We start from the raw sequence: 18,298 nt of genomic DNA, 5'->3' as shown, positions 1-18,298 counted from the left end.
CTTAAACCAATTAACGACCTTATCTCAATTAATTCCACAAGCAAAACCTGCCCTAGAAAAGGGCTTAGTTAAGGTGGCAGAGCCCGGTAATTGCGTAAAACTTAAACCTTTATACTCAGAGATTCAAATTCTCTCCTTAACAAAATGCTTATAATTAATATTCTAATACTTATCATTCCCATTCTCCTAGCTGTAGCCTTCCTCACCCTAGTCGAACGAAAAGTCCTAGGCTACATACAACTCCGAAAAGGCCCAAACATTGTAGGACCGTATGGCCTTCTTCAACCTATCGCCGATGCAATCAAACTCTTCATCAAAGAACCCCTACGACCCGCCACATCCTCAATCTCAATATTTATCCTAGCACCCATCCTGGCCCTAAGTCTAGCCCTAACCATATGAATTCCCCTGCCCATACCTCACCCTCTCATCAACATAAACTTAGGAGTCCTCTTCATATTAGCAATATCAAGCTTAGCCGTATATTCAATCCTCTGGTCAGGCTGAGCCTCCAACTCAAAATATGCCCTCATCGGAGCCTTACGAGCAGTAGCACAAACAATTTCATACGAAGTAACACTGGCGATCATCCTACTGTCAATTTTACTAATAAACGGATCCTTGACCCTTTCCACGTTGATTATTACACAAGAACAGGTATGACTAATCTTCCCAGCATGACCCCTAGCAATAATATGATTCATCTCGACACTAGCAGAAACAAACCGAGCACCATTTGACCTCACCGAAGGAGAATCTGAACTAGTATCAGGCTTTAACGTAGAATATGCCGCAGGACCATTTGCCCTATTCTTCATAGCAGAGTACGCAAATATCATCATAATAAATATCTTCACAACAACCCTCTTCCTAGGAGCATTTCACAACCCATACTTACCAGAACTCTACACAATTAACCTCACCATTAAATCCCTACTACTTACAACCACTTTCCTATGAATCCGAGCATCCTACCCCCGATTCCGCTATGACCAACTAATACACTTATTATGAAAAAACTTCCTACCACTAACACTAGCCCTATGCATATGACACGTATCACTACCCATCCTCCTATCAAGCATCCCCCCACAAACATAAGAAATATGTCTGACAAAAGAATTACTTTGATAGAGTAAATAATAGAGGTTTAAGCCCTCTTATTTCTAGAACTATAGGAATTGAACCTACTCCTAAGAACCCAAAACTCTTCGTGCTCCCAAATACACCAAATTCTAATAGTAAGGTCAGCTAATTAAGCTATCGGGCCCATACCCCGAAAATGTTGGTTTATATCCTTCCCGTACTAATAAACCCAATTATCTTTATTATTATTCTATTAACCGTCATACTTGGAACCATTATTGTTATAATCAGCTCCCACTGACTACTCATCTGAATCGGATTTGAAATAAACATACTTGCCATCATTCCCATTATAATAAAAAAACACAATCCACGAGCCACAGAAGCATCAACCAAATATTTCCTAACTCAATCAACAGCCTCAATACTATTAATAATAGCTGTTATTATTAACTTAACATTCTCAGGCCAATGAACTGTAATAAAACTATTCAACCCAACAGCCTCTATACTTATAACTATAGCCCTCACTATAAAACTAGGAATAGCTCCATTCCACTTCTGAGTCCCAGAAGTAACACAAGGTATCCCCTTATCCTCAGGCCTAATCCTACTAACATGACAAAAACTAGCACCCATATCAGTACTGTACCAAATTCTCCCATCCATTAACCTAAACCTAATCTTAACCCTATCAATTCTATCCATTATAATTGGAGGCTGAGGAGGACTAAACCAAACCCAACTACGAAAAATCATAGCCTATTCATCAATTGCCCACATAGGCTGAATAACAGCAGTCTTATTATATAATCCAACAATAACATTACTAAACCTAGTTATTTATATCATCATAACCTCCACCATATTTACACTATTCATAGCCAACTCAACCACAACCACCCTATCACTATCGCACACATGAAACAAAGCACCCATTATAACAGTCCTAACCCTCATCACCCTCCTATCAATAGGAGGACTCCCTCCACTATCCGGATTTATACCAAAATGAATAATTATCCAAGAAATAACAAAAAACAACAATATTATTTTACCCACTTTCATAGCAATCACAGCACTACTAAATCTATATTTCTATATACGACTTACATACTCTACCGCACTCACAATATTTCCCTCCACAAACAATATAAAAATAAAATGACAATTCTCAACTACAAAACGAATAACCCTCTTACCAACAATAACCGTACTATCCACTATATTATTACCACTTACACCAATCCTCTCAATCTTAGATTAGGAATTTAGGTTAAACAGACCAAGAGCCTTCAAAGCCCTAAGCAAGTATAATTTACTTAATTCCTGATAAGGACTGCAAGATCATATCTTACATCAATTGAATGCAAATCAACCACTTTAATTAAGCTAAATCCTCACTAGATTGGTGGGCTCCACCCCCACGAAATTTTAGTTAACAGCTAAACACCCTAAACAACTGGCTTCAATCTACTTCTCCCGCCGCAAAGAAAAAAAGGCGGGAGAAGCCCCGGCAGAATTGAAGCTGCTTCTTTGAATTTGCAATTCAATATGTTTTATTCACTACAGGACCTGGTAAAAAGAGGAATTAAACCTCCGTTCTTAGATTTACAGTCTATTGCTTTACTCAGCCATTTTACCTATGTTCATCAACCGCTGATTATTTTCAACTAACCATAAAGATATTGGCACCCTTTACCTTCTATTTGGTGCCTGAGCTGGCATAGTAGGAACTGCCCTAAGCCTGCTAATTCGCGCTGAACTAGGCCAACCCGGAACTCTACTTGGAGACGACCAAATCTACAATGTAGTCGTAACCGCACACGCATTCGTAATAATCTTTTTCATAGTAATACCTATTATGATTGGAGGCTTTGGCAACTGACTAGTTCCCTTAATAATTGGAGCCCCCGATATAGCATTTCCCCGGATAAACAACATAAGTTTTTGACTCCTCCCCCCTTCCTTCCTATTACTCCTGGCATCCTCTATGGTTGAAGCCGGAGCAGGAACGGGTTGAACCGTATACCCCCCTCTAGCAGGCAATTTAGCCCATGCAGGAGCCTCAGTAGACCTGACCATTTTCTCTCTACACCTAGCTGGTGTCTCCTCAATTTTAGGAGCCATCAATTTTATTACAACTATTATTAACATAAAACCTCCTGCAATATCACAATATCAAACTCCCCTATTCGTGTGATCCGTACTAATCACTGCCGTACTACTCCTACTCTCACTCCCTGTATTAGCAGCTGGCATTACAATACTGTTGACAGACCGAAACCTGAACACAACCTTCTTTGACCCGGCAGGAGGGGGAGACCCTATTTTATACCAACACCTATTTTGATTCTTTGGACACCCCAAAGTATATATTCTCATTTTACCTGGGTTTGGAATAATCTCCCACATTGTAACTTACTATTCAGGAAAAAAAGAACCATTTGGATATATAGGAATAGTGTGAGCCATAATATCAATCAGATTCTTGGGATTTATTGTATGAGCCCATCACATATTTACAGTCGGAATAGACGTCGATACACGAGCCTACTTCACATCAGCTACTATAATTATTGCTATCCCAACCGGAGTAAAAGTCTTTAGCTGATTAGCAACACTCCACGGAGGCAATATCAAGTGATCCCCCGCTATAATATGAGCCCTAGGCTTCATTTTCCTTTTTACAGTTGGAGGCCTAACTGGAATTGTCCTAGCTAACTCCTCCCTCGACATCGTCCTCCATGACACATATTATGTGGTCGCACATTTCCACTACGTGCTATCAATGGGGGCTGTATTCGCTATCATGGGAGGGTTCGTACACTGATTCCCCTTATTCTCAGGCTACACTCTTAACGATACATGAGCCAAAATCCACTTTGCAATTATATTTGTAGGCGTTAACATAACTTTCTTCCCACAACATTTCCTAGGACTATCCGGTATGCCACGACGATATTCTGATTACCCAGACGCATATACAATATGAAACACCATCTCATCTATAGGCTCATTTATCTCACTAACAGCGGTAATACTAATAGTTTTCATCATCTGAGAAGCATTCGCATCCAAACGAGAAGTCCAGCTGTAGACCTGACCACAACGAATTTAGAGTGATTAAACGGATGCCCTCCGCCATATCACACATTTGAAGAACCCACATATGTTAACCTAAAATAAGAAAGGAAGGAATCGAACCCCCTGTAATTGGTTTCAAGCCAACACCATAGCCATTATGTCTCTCTCAATAAACGAGATGTTAGTAAAACATTACATAACCTTGTCAAGATTAAATTACAGGTGAAAATCCCGTACATCTCATATGGCATATCCCATACAGCTAGGCTTTCAAGATGCAACATCACCCATCATGGAAGAACTGCTACATTTTCACGACCACACACTAATAATCGTTTTTCTAATTAGCTCATTGGTTCTTTACATCATTGCACTAATACTAACAACAAAATTAACCCATGTCATATCGGTTTCTCAGAAGGCAGGTCAGGTAGTCTGGTATTCCCATCTCTTTCAGAATTTTCCACAGTTTCTTGTGATCCACACAGTCAAAGGCTTTGGCATAGTCAATAAAGCAGAAATAGATGTTCTTTCTGGAACTCTCTTGCTTTTTCCATGATCCAGCAAATGTTGGCAATTGATCTCTGGTTCCTCTGCCTTTGCTAAAACCAGCTTGAACATCTCGAATCTCATGGTTCATGTATTGCTAAAGCCTGGCTTGGAGAATTTTGAGCATTACTTTACTAGTGTGTGAAATGAGTGCAATTGTGCGGTAGTTTAAGCATTCTTTGTCATTGCCTTTCTTTGGGACTGGAATGAAAACTGACCTTTTCCAGTCCTGTGGCCACTGCTGAGTTTTCCAAGTTTCCTGGCATATGGAGTGCAGTACTTTCACAGCATCATTTTTCAGGATTTGAAATAGCTCAACTGGAATTCTATCACCTCCACTAGCTTTGTTCATAGTGATGCTTTCTAAGGCCCACTTGACTTCACATTCCAGGATGTCTGGCTCTAGGTGAGTGATCACACCATCATGATTATCTGTGTTGTGAAGCTTTTTTTGTACAGTTCTGCTGTGTATTCTTGCCACTTCTTCTTAATATCTTCTGCTGCTGTTAGGTCTATACCATTTCTGTCCTTTATTGAGCCCATCTTTGCATGAAATGTTCCCTTGGTATCTCTAATTTTCTTGAAGAGATCTCTAGTCTTTCCTATTCTGTTGTTTCCCTCTATTTCTTTGCATTGATCTCTGAGGAAGGCTTTCTTTTCTCTCCTTGCTATTCTTTGGAACTCTACATTCTGATGCTTATATCTTTCCTTTTCTGCTTTGCTTTTCGCTTCTCTTCTTTTCACAGTTATTTGTAAGGCCTCCCCAGACAGCCATTTTGCCTTTTCGCATTTCTTTTCCATGGGGATGGTCTTGATCCCTGTCTCCTGTACAACCTCCGTCCATAGTTTATCAGGCACTCTATCAGATCTAGTCGCTTAAATCTTTTTCTCACTTACAGTGTATAATCATAAGAAATTTGATTTAGGTCATACTTGAATGGTCTAGTGGTTTTCCCTACTTTCTTCAATTTAAGTCTGAATTTGGAAATAAGGAGTTCATGATCTGAGCTACGGTCAGCTCCCAGTCTTGCTTTTGCTGACTGTATAGAGCTTTCCATCTTTGGCTGCAAAGAATAGAATCAATCTGATTTCAGTGTTGACCATCTGATGATGTCCATGTGTAGAGTCTTCTCTTGTGTTGTTGGAAGAGGGTGTTTGCTATGACCAGTGCATTTCTTGGCAAAACTCTATTAGCCTTTGCCCTGCTTCATTCCGTATTCCAAGGCCAAATTTGCCAGTTACTCCATGTGTCTTGACTTCCTACTTTTGCAATATCCTTAAGAATAGGCAAACTAAAATGGCATACCACTATCCATTTAGGAGGGCTTCCCTTGTGACTCAGCTGGTAAATAATCCATCTGCAATGCAGGAGACCTGGGTTTGATCCATGGGTTGGGAAGACTCCTTGGAGAAGGGGATGGCTACCCACTCCAGTATTCTGGCCTGGAGAATTCCATGGACTACAGTCCATGGAGTCACAAAGTGTAGGACACAACTGAGCAACTGTCACTTTTACTGTCATCCACTTAGGAAAGCAGCTAATTAGAAAATAACACTGAACTGACACATCAAATTAAAATAATTTTCATTTCAAAGGCAAAAAAGTTCTGGTTTGGAAAGGTTTAGAGCAACTGGAACTTTTACACATTGCTGATAGAATGCAGTGTGGCAGAGACACTCTGGAAAACAGTGCAGCAATTTCTTATAAAATTAAGTACACATTCACTCAGTAATTTCACTCCTAGTCATTGACCTAAGAGAAGTGAAATCTATGGCCATAAAAAGACTTGCACACAAATGCTCCTGCCATCTTCTTTCATAATCACAAAAAGTCAAAAGTGGCAAATAAATAAATTTGGTACATCCATTCAGTAATCTATTACTCATGAATAAAAAGAATGAAATGTTGATACATAAAATAACACAGATGAATCTCAAAAGCACTGTAAATGAAAGAATACACATGCCACATACTATAGGTCTGCATACTGCCTGATTTTTATATGACATTCTTAACAAAGGAAAAACTATACAGATGTTATAACTGGTTGCTGAGGGGTAGAGTTAAGGAGGAAATTATTACAGAGGGACACAAGAAAATTGGGGGTGGGTGGGCAGGTGGAGGTCTAATTCCTCTAGTTATAAGGAGAATAATCTTTTCAAATAATTTAAAATGACTTTCTGTCATTTTCTTTGGGAGAATAGATTTGTTTCAACTTTATGCTTCTAATCACAGAAATATACATATTATATTTTAATGTTATTAATTAGCAAGCCAAAATCTCTCAAAATTATTTTTTGCTTTCTTAAAGTCAGGTTTATTGAAGTGTAATTTATGATAAAAGTTACCCTTCTCAGGCATAAATTTTATGTATTAATATTTTAACACACATACACAACTGCATAGCTACAATAAAAATACTGAATTTTTTCCCAAAAGTTGTTCTTTAAATCTATTTTTAAAAACAGAATGTGTTTTAAAATTGATTACTTATAATATAGTGCTCTATGATCTCCTTTGAATTAGGAAAAGTCACTGAATTAATATCATAGAACTACCATTTCATGGTATATTTCTATGAATATGTTTAAATAATAAATGTTTACCAAATAAATACAATAGTACAACAAGTTTAAGCATATTGTATCTATGTCTCCCCTTCTATCAGCTTGAAAGATGACACATACATTTATAAATTTGAATATACTCATCTATGTTTAAAATCATAAATATTTCCATTTATAATTTTGTTGTACAACCAAATTTCAGATAAATAGTATAAAACATGCTGCTGCTGCTGCTGCCGCCAAGTCACTTCAGTCGTGTCCAACTCTGCACAACCCCATAGACGGCAGCCCACCAAGCTCCCCCGGCCCTGGGATTCTCCAGGCAAGAACACTGGAATGGGTTGCCACCTCCTTCTCCAAGCATGAAAGTGAAAACTGAGAGTGAAGTCGCTCAGTTGTGTCCGAATGAAAAGTGAAAGTGAAGTTGCTCAGTCGTGTCCGACTCTTCGCAACCCCATGGACTGTAGCTCACCAGGCTCCTCCATCCATGGCATTTTCCAGGCAAGCATACTGGAGTGGGTTGCCATTGCCTTCTCCATAAATATCCCCAATTAAATGGACTACTGGCTTCACTTTTAGAAAAAAAAGTTATATTGTGGGAACAAGTAGTTTATGAGTTCATATAAGAGATATTCATACAAAAAAATAATAGCTCTTGTACATGTACACACACACAGAACCAAATTTTCATTTAAATGAAATGTTAATTATAAAAGTGTCTCCTCTAAGATATATTCTATAACACATTTACATAACATGTTTTTATACTGACATTTTCGATTGTACACAGGTTTCATAACAAACAAGATTTGATGTCAGCATAGTTTTTTTAAATGAGCTTGTAAAGGAATGTAAAAATTTAAGGGTAGAAGTATATTTCTTTCCTGTTTATAATCCACACAAACTGTGATAAAGGAGACTTTTCAGTGATTATGTTATATTGATACCCGTGTGATATAACAGAGTGAATGACCCAGAAAGGTCACAACATTTCACATTACATAACGTTTCATATAATGCCCAACAACACATTACATCTCATCACCTTACAAAAAGCTCTCAATGGAATGTTCTCATGAAATGATTTATTTTTAACGTTTAGATATAACTAGTTATGTCTGGAGGAAACAAAAACAAGGATGCTTTACTAAGGAAATTGCCCTCAATTTTAAAGGAAATTTTAAAAAAATTAAGTAAGATAGTCAAAGCATATTCTGCTAAAATAAGGTAAGTAGGTTTATACATCTTAGAAGTCATACATGTAAGTAATAATGAATAAATCTGATTTGCATGATATATGTTATATTCAGTTGATGAGAGGAAAAGTAAAATAACAAAAAGAAATATCAGTCTATTCTGTAAACCTTTAAATCTATTAAATTTAAGATATGCAGATATACTGTTTGAAACATATTTGTATTATATACTGCATATTTATTAACCTATGTAAATAAATTATGTATGGTTGGTGATCTGATTTATAAGCTTACCAGCAGAGTTCAGAGGCAATGGATCAGAAACAAAAGACTGCCTTATCTTAAATAAGAAAATGTCATTAAAGAATTAGTCAACTTTCTCAGTGATGTAAACATCACAAATGTCAAAGCCAGAATAAGTTCATACCAAGCTTACAGAGTAGTGCTGAAAATTAAAAAAGCATATAAAAAATATAATGCTCCATCCTTCCCTTCCCCCACTGTGTCCACAAGTCTGTTCTCTGTATGTCTGTTTCTCTAATCCTGCCCTGCAAATAATTTCAGCAGTACCATTTTCTAGATTTCCATATATATGCATTAATACACGATATTTGTTTTTCTGTTTCTGACCCATGCCACTGGAATGAATTGAGATAGTAGCAATGAAACATATACATTACCATAAGTAAAACAGATAGCTAATGAGAAGTTGCTATATAACACAGCCAGCTCAACCTGGTGCTCTGTGACAACCTAGAGGGGTTGGATGGGGTGGAAAGTGAGAGGGATATTCAAGAAGGGGGAACATATGTATACTTATGGCTGATTCACACTGTTGCATGGCAAAAGTCAGCACTACATTGTAAAGCAATTGTCTTCCAAAAAAAATAAATTTAAAAAAGAACATATATGTTCATATCTATATTACATTTAAGATTTTCCAATTTAAAAGAGTATTTGCAGATTATAGACTTGTGCTCAGTAAATAACTGTTCCCTTATGACTGTCTAGAGGGCAAGTCAATTTAATAGGTATCCACTAAGTTATCTAATATAAAGTATTAGGCATGAGAATCAATTTAAACATCTCACAGATGTCAAAATACTTTATTTAGAGATCCATCATCCATTCTCTCAATTTACAATATAAGATAGAATTAAACATTCTAGAAACTCAAGCTGGAATCAAGATTGCCAGGAGAAGTATCAATCACCTCAGATATGCAGATGATACCACCCTTATGGCAGAAAGTGAAGAAGAACTAAAAAGCCTCTTGATGAAAGTGAAAGAGGAGAGTGAAAAAGTTGGCTTAAAGCTCAACATTCAGAAAACGAAGATCATGGCATCCAGTCCCATCACTTCATGGAAAATAGATGGGGACACAGTGGAAACAGTGGCAGACTTTATTTTGGGGGGCTCCAATATCACTGCAGATGGTGATTGCAGCCATGAAATTAAAAGCCACTTACTCCTTAAAGAAAAGTTATGAGCAACCTAGATAGCATATTCAAAAGCAGAGACATTACTTTGCCGACTAAGGTCTGTCTAGAGTCGGACATGACTGAGCGACTTCACTTTCACTTTTCACTTTCATGCACTGGAGAAGGAAATGGCAACCCACTCCAGTGTTCTTGCCTGGAGAATCCCAGGGACGAGGGAGACTGGTGGGCTGCCGTCTATGGGGTAGCACAGAGTCGGACACGACTGAATCAACTTAGCAGCAGCAGCAGCAGTCAAGGCTATGATTTTTCCTGCGGTCACGTATGGATGTGAGAGTTGGACTGTGAAGAAGGCTGAGTGCCGAAGAATTGATGCTTTTGAACTGTGGTGTTGGAGAAGACTCTTGAGAGTCCCTTGGACTGCAAGGAGATCCAACCAGTCCATTCTGAAGGAGGTCAGCCCTGGGATTTCTTTGGAAAGAATGATGCTGAAGCTGAAACTCCAGTACTTTGGCCACCTCATGCGAAGAGTTGACTCATTGGTAAAGACTCTGATGTTAGGAGAGATTGGGAGCAGGAGGAGAAGGGGACGACAGAGGATGAGATGGCTGGATGGCATCACTGACTCAATGCACGTGAGTCTGAGTGAACTCCGGGAGTTGGTGATGGATAGGGAGGCCTGGCGTGCTGCGATTCATGGGGTCACAAAGAGTCAGACATGACTGAGCGACTGAACTGAACTGAACTGAATTTTTCAGCAATTTAGAATTCTGCAAGAATGAAGCTTCCACATCTAGCAATGTATATAACATTTGATAGAAGAAAATGGTAAACAAGAGTTGGGAGCTGAGGTTATTCCCAAATTTTCATCTTCAATTTTTTTTTTCAAGTTTAGAAAAGCTTCAACATTACAAGTATAAAGCACTCTAATAATTTTCCGAAGACATACTCAAAATGTAGTAGTCCTTTTGAAGGTGATGTTTTGCAAGGTAAATGCTATATACTTCTGACATTGAAAAATACACTCTTGGTATTGTTGGTTACATTAGCCTGGAAGGCTCAGAGTCATTTCATTCTTTCTGCTGTATTCAGTGAGAAAAGTGCATAGTCTAGATAGATAAACTACTTCCCACTCCACCTCTGATATCCAAATGAGGTAATTTTGTAAACAAACTTCCTCAGATTACCACAATACCCTGCTGCTGCTAAGTCACCTCAGTTGTTTCTGACTCTGTGCGACCCCATATACCACAGCCCACCAGACTGCCATTCCTGGGATTCTCCAGGCAAGAATACTGGAGTGGGTTGCCATTTCCTTCTCCAGTGCATGAAAGTGAAAAATGAAAGTGAAGTCGTTCAGTCGTGTCCAACTCTTCAGGACCCCATGGACTGTAGCCTACCAGGCTCCTCCATCCATGGGATTTCCCAGGCAAGAGTACTGGAGTGGGGTGCCACTGCCTTCTCCAACAATACTCCGGATATTTGTCAAAGAATATATGCAGTTCAAGTTCTCCCATTATACCAAAAATAAAACTTTTCTATAGAGATTTTATATTACTTTTGTTAAAGAACTGAGTTGAATTATTTTTTCCAAAGAGCTCTATCTGCAAATTCCTAAATTTTACTGTCTCTTCAAATCTTCTTGTTACTCGACTTTACACATGAAAGTTTCACACAAATAATTTATAAGCAGATATTTATTGGCCACCTTCTATTTCCATATGTATAATGCAAATTTATGTTAGAAGAATTTGAAAATCTTGTATATTAACTTCAAAGAAAATTCTGTGTTTGTGAAAACACTAACAACCAACTTGGCCACTGAACTATACTATAATTTCCTGAAGGCTGAGTCTTCATTTGAAATTTAGTGTTTATAGCACAAGCACACAACAAGTGTTCAGTAAATGTATGTTGAATTACATTAAGGGTCAACACCTAAACTTCAAGAAAAAGCAACTGATTTTTTCTCATCAAGGAAAAGAGAAAGCGTGATAACATTTTATGTCAGTAAAAAAAATGGTGAAAAGAGGGAATTTTTAAGGACTTCACTCTAAACTTACTTTCACATGAGAATTTAGAGATAGATTTTACTAGAAATATTTCTAGTAATTAAGCACAATTTACCTCAGTTACTTATAATAGGGTTGGGTATTATGACTACAACATTAAATAGTCTACATTGACACAATTCAAAAAGGGGAAACTATAAGTAAGGTGAAAAGACAGCCTTCTGAATGGGAGAAAATAATAGCGAATGAAGCAACTGACAAACAACTAATCTCAAAAATATACAAGCAACTTATGCAGCTCAACTCCAGAAAAATAAACGACCCAATCAAAAAATGGGCCAAAGAACTAAATAGGCATTTCTCCAAAGAAGACATACGGATGGCTAACAAACACATGAAAAGATGCTCAACATCACTCATTATCAGAGAAATGCAAATCAAAACCACAATGAGGTACCATTTCACACCAGTCAGAATGGCTGCGATCCAAAAGTCTATAAGCAATAAATGCTGGAGAGGGTGTGGAGAAAAGGGAACCCTCCTACACTGTTGGTGGGAATGCAAACTAGTACAGCCACTATGGAGAAAAGTGTGGAGATTCCTTAAAAAATTGCAAATAGAGCTGCCTTATGACCCAGAAATCCCACTGCTGGGCATACACACCAAGGAAACCAGAACTGAAAGAGACACATGTACCCAATGTTCATTGCACCACTGTTTATAATAGCCAGGACATGGAAGCAACCTAGATGTCCATCAGCAGATGAATGGATGAGAAAGCTGTGGTACATATACACAATGGAGTATTACTCAGCCATTAAAAAGAATACATTTGAATCAGTTCTAATGAGATGGATGAAATTGGAGCCGACTATACAGAGTGAAGTAAGCCAGAAAGAAAAACACCAATACAGTATAGTGACACATATATATGGAATTTAGAAAGATGGTAATGATGACCCTGTATGCGAGACAGCAAAAGAGACACAGATGTATAGAACAGACTTTTGGACTCTGAGGGAGAGGGAGAGGGAGAGGGTGGGATGATTTGGGAGAATGGCATTGAAACATGTATACTATCATGTAAGAAACGAAGTGCCAGTCTATGTTCGATACAGGATACAGGATGCTTGGGGCTGGTGCATGGGGATGATCCAGAGAGATGATATGGGGTGGGAGGTGGGAGGGGGATTCAGGATCGGGAGCTTGTATACACCCGTGATGGATTCATGTCAATGTATGGCAAAACCAATACAGTATTGTAGAGTAAAATAAAGTAAAAAATAAAATAAAAATAAAAATAGATTGAGAAACCTGGGGAAAAAAAAAAGGTTTGAAAGCCATTTACCTGAATCAACTTGGAACAGATTAACAATAAAAATTTTTCAGGTATATTATATTAAAATATTATTAAATAATATTCATTTTTACTCAGTATATAAAATATTTACTTTCAATCAAGTTATTTACACTCTTATTGAGACATCCCACAACTAGCATGCTCTCTTTTCCTGCAGCTCCATTTCTCTGCTTCTCCTCAAAATGACTCTTGGAAAGAACTCTCTGAACATACTTTTTTCATTTGTTGTCTAACTTTTCCTCTTCAACCCATTCTAGATGAGCTTCCATTCCAGGGGGAATAGAAGGGCTTTACTTAAATGGCTTTAGAGGTACACCAAGATTCTAGCACTTAGTAATCCTTTCAGAGAAGGCAATGGCACCCCACTCCAGTACTCTTGCCTGGAAAATCCCATGGATGGAAGAGCCTGGTAGGCTTCAGTCCATGGGGTCGCTAAGGGTCGGACACGACTGAGTGACTTCACTTTCACTTTTCACTTTCATGCATTAGAGAAGGAAATGGCAACCCACTCCAGTGTTCTTGCCTGGAGAATCCCAGGGACGGAGGAGCCTAGTGGGCTGCCATCTATGGGGTTGCAAAGAGTTGGACACTACTGAAGCGACTTAGCAGCAGCAGCAGCAGTAATCTTTTATCCTGGAATGCCTTCTCCAATGTACCTGCAAGGCTCTCTCCTTCACTCTCCCTACCACACCTTCTTGGTATAAACGCTGAACACTATGTCTAAAATTTTATCTCCTCACTGCTCTGTCTGTCATTTTTTCCCTGTTTTACTTTTCTTCATAAACTTATAACCCATAATATAGTTTATATTTTATTTAAATGTCTTTATCTATTATACCAACATTATGTTTCATATACCTCTTATCATCCTCATTACAGTTTCCAGCAACAAAAATTCAATAAGCTGAACTTCAAGATTGTCAAAATCCCTTCTCATCCTAATATTCTCAACCCCTCAGTATCAATGCAGTTTTCCATGACTCTTTTGAGAAGCAGTATGTGTTGTCCTAGGAGAGCTTGAGCTTTTACAGATAATTAAGAAGGAAAATACTTCCAAACATCACAAGGTTAATATCTCTCATGGAGTATCAGAGAGGATGCAGCAGACCTCTGAAAATCCACCAAAATTAAATCCAGAGCAGATGAAAGTGTTTGGGGGACACAATGCTTATGCTCAGAAAAGCCAAGTGGCAGCAGTCATCAGTGCAGAAGATCAAAACACTGCTATGTGTCATTAACAGGGAAAAAGTTCAATGACAGCAGAAACAAAGGCAGCAGTTGGACATCATGGAGCAGTGTACCAAAGCAGAACCTAAAGCAACAATCCCATTGTCCATGTCCAAGTGCTGCCTGTTTTTCAATGCTCCCTACTATATCCAAATTTTCTACTCAACATCTCCACTTGGGTTTCAAATAGGTGTCTTAAACTCAAACTCTGAATCAGAATTTTTTTTTAAGATATTTGAAATACAACTTTATTCTGATTCAAAACAAAAAGGAATGGGAATGACAAAAACAAGATTCCACCTCTCAATATGTCATGTGACTACAGCAGTCTTATATTTGAAACTCAAAGAAGAAACAACTGTGTTCTGAAACACCTAAATATGCAGATCGAAGCAATGAAGATATTTTTTAACTGCCATATTCACTCCAAAACCCATCCATCTCCTTCAGCATCCAAAGATGAAGCACATGTTCTGCTTCCCTATATAATAAAATGGCAAACACACTGTGCCACTGATATTACAGGACAGTTGCCTATAATATTAGACTTCAGATGTTGGGCCCCAGCTTCACTTTCTTACAGGAAAGCATCTGTCTGAGCAACCTCTAAATTGTGCTTGTACTGCCGCTGCCAAGGCTGGTTCCCTGACCACCTCTGGTGGGATGAGAGTAGGCATGGCAACAAATTCCAAGTTAGGGTCTCTGATCAGTTTTCTAGCAAGACAGAGGAAGGGCTTTTCAAAGTTTTAGTTACTTTTGGCAGAAATGTCATAGTACCTAAGATTCTTCTTTCTGTGGAAGACAACTTGACTTTGCCTTAATCTTTTGGTCCTTAATATCCACTTTGTTGCCACACAACACAATGGGGATGTTCTCATACACTCCTATCAGATGTCTATGCCAGTTAGGCATATTCTTGTACATAACTCGATGTTACATCAAACATAATAATGACACACTGAGCTTGGATATAAGAGCCAACTCTCAGTTCACCAAATTTTTCCTGACCAGCTGTATCCCATACATTGAACTTAATTGGTCCTCTGTTGGTATGGGGTATAAAGAGATGGACCTCAACAATTTACTTCTCAAATTCACCAGTCAGATGATCTTGCACGAATGTATTCTTTCAGTATCATCAGCACCAACCAATACAAGTTTGAACTGAACTTGGAGTTCTCCTTGGGCAGTAATCTCGCGATGTTACACAGGCCGGGTCCCAGTGCCCTAAGGGCCTCTGCAGCTGGGGAGGGGAGGAGGTCTTCCAGAGGACCTGAGAAATCATCTCCTCAAGGCTGCTGCCCACTCCAGCCACTGGGAACCCCACCACAACAACGCCCCTGCCCCAGCCCCTCTCCAACTCAGAATTTTTAATGTCCTCTTCACAAGTATGTCTTTCCTCTATTCTTAAGTGTGTGTGTGCATCCTCAGTCACTTCAGTCGTGTCTGACTCTTTGCAACCCTAGCAACTGTAGCCTGCCAGGCTCCTCTGTCTATAAAATTTCCCAGGCGAGGATACTAGAGTAGTTTGTCAGTTCCTTCTCCAGGTATCTTCCAAGTCTCCTGCTTCTCCTGAATCACAGGCAGATTCTCTAACACTGAGCCACCACTGGGGAAACCCCTATTCCTCAATACATCAAATGGCACCATCACTCATGAGTCTGTCAAACGTTTAAGTGTCATCTTTTCTCTATTCTCCTTACTCCCAGAATCCCAATGAATTTGCAAATCTTCTTCTGCCTCTAAAATCCATCCTAAATTTGTTCATTTTTTAAAAATTTCTGCTCTTATGATAACAGACAGGTGCCCATGTTCTCACACAGACGATGCAGTAGTCCTTTTTTTTTTTTGATTCTACCAAGCATTCTTACAAACTGCTTCTTATCCAGCTGCCAAAGCATTGTTTTTCCAACCGACATGTCACGACCAAGCTTTACTTTTCATTAACCTTGAATTAAATTTTGACTCCTTACTCAGTCCTCAGAAGGCCTAGAAATTCTGGTCTTGGTCCACCCTTCTCACTCATCTCATACAAAGCAACTTTACCTTCACCACACTTCAGTCGCACTGTTTCTTTTTCCTTAAACATGGGAAATTATTTGCCATCACAGGGCCTTTGCACTTAACATTTGCTGAGCTTGAATGCCATTTCCCCAGGTGATCCTCTGGGGAATTCAGTCCTCAAATATAACTATACTGGGCTTCCCAAGTGGCACAGTGGTAAAAAATCTGTCTGCCAATGCAGGAAACACAGGAGACTTGGAAGATCCCCTGGAGTAGGAAAAGGCAACCCACTGCAGTATTCTTGCCTGGAGAATGCCATGGACAGAGGAGCCTGGTGGGATACTGTCGAAGGGGTCACAAAGAGTGCGACATGACTGAGCACATGGGTACGCACATGACTATAGTTGGTTGACCCATAACACACCCTCCCCACTCTAGCACATTACGCTACTTTAATATTTACATTTTTTCTGCTTTTGAAGCTGTTTCCTTTATTTATTAATGTAGTAATTTCAGAAGCCCTTCCTTTAGAACATCAAATCCAAGCAAGCAGAGAGCTTGTCTATCTTTATCATCGATCTTAGAACTGCATAGTAGTATAGAATCCAATTTAAACAATTTTCTTAAAACTGAACTGAATAGAAACTTTAACATCAATTTATACTTTAAAAAGAAAATTTAGGTCTTTTTTTTCACTCAAAAAAATGTATATTCCCCAGGCAATCTGTGACAACAAAGTGAGATTGTCTCTAATCTAAAAGTTACTAGATGATGGATTTATAATAACTCATAAATAATATTTAAGAACTTGAATTTGGGTCATATAATCATCATGTATTATTACTCAAATCATAAATTAGAAACGACACAATCAGTTTATCAATGAATAATTTTATTTAAATATCCATAAGAGAATTTTCAGTTATAAGTAATATTAATAAATATGAAAGAAAATATCTACACATGAAGCCATCCAAGAATCCAAAGTTCCATAACTAGAATAAAAGTTTTTAAAATTGTATCCTCCTACATACATTAATAACTACTTCAAAACAACTACTACTTTTAAATGCAGAGGAGTGAATAGAATTAAGTAATTCAAGACTGGGTATGCAGGATATGAAATTTTAAAAAATAAAACAGTGTGGTCTTTGGTTGATAGCTGAAGTAATGAACTAAATAGTAATACACATTTTGTCAACATGTCATAAGCAAAAACTTAACAAAATTTCCTCATTTTGTTTTTCCTATTATGGAATCACTAAACAAAGCTGAGCTTTTTTTACCTATTAAGTAGAATATTTTAATAATTTGATAGAGATTTCTTCGAACCCACTGTCACAAAAATAAACAGTTTTATTGATATGGAAATACTGTGGTTAAAATACTAAAATTCCATTGAAAATTCATATAATTGGGTACACAGTTTCTCTGAAGTAAATTTCATCATATTTTATCAGGAAAACTTGAAAATAATGATATAATTTCTTTGTTTTTATTATTTTTAATCAGTAAACTAATTTCCTCTGAAATATTAGCTAGTTTAGAACACCAGATATTGTGTTTCATTAGTATATGGCCTGAACTTTAAATAATTCCAGTTAAAATTTTAATGAAACAGCTATACTTTAAATACAATTCAAGCATAATATTATATGAATAGACTAGACTAGTAACAAATAACTTTACTGTTTCAAGGGCTTTAAATAGCCTAAGTTTATTCTCAGTCACACAAATTCTCTTGCTGGTTCTAGGTGAATCTCTTAGATG

At 37.9% G+C, this 18,298-nt stretch overlaps 1 protein-coding gene and 1 pseudogene across 3 annotated transcripts in view; both read right to left on the bottom strand.

The window, feature by feature from the left end:
• Window positions 1-18,298, bottom strand: part of CSMD3 (CUB and Sushi multiple domains 3) — a 1,381,373-nt gene that overhangs the window by 885,601 nt on the left and 477,474 nt on the right. The gene's annotated exons all lie outside the window — the stretch shown is intronic.
• Window positions 15,102-15,470, bottom strand: LOC138088699 (GTP-binding nuclear protein Ran-like; annotated as a pseudogene).

Source organism: Capricornis sumatraensis, chromosome 11 (genome assembly GCF_032405125.1).
Source record: "Capricornis sumatraensis isolate serow.1 chromosome 11, serow.2, whole genome shotgun sequence".
Classification (NCBI taxonomy): Eukaryota; Metazoa; Chordata; class Mammalia; order Artiodactyla; family Bovidae; genus Capricornis; species Capricornis sumatraensis.
The sequence above is the reverse complement of the archived record's forward strand: the minus strand, read 5'-3'. Positions and strand labels throughout refer to the sequence as shown.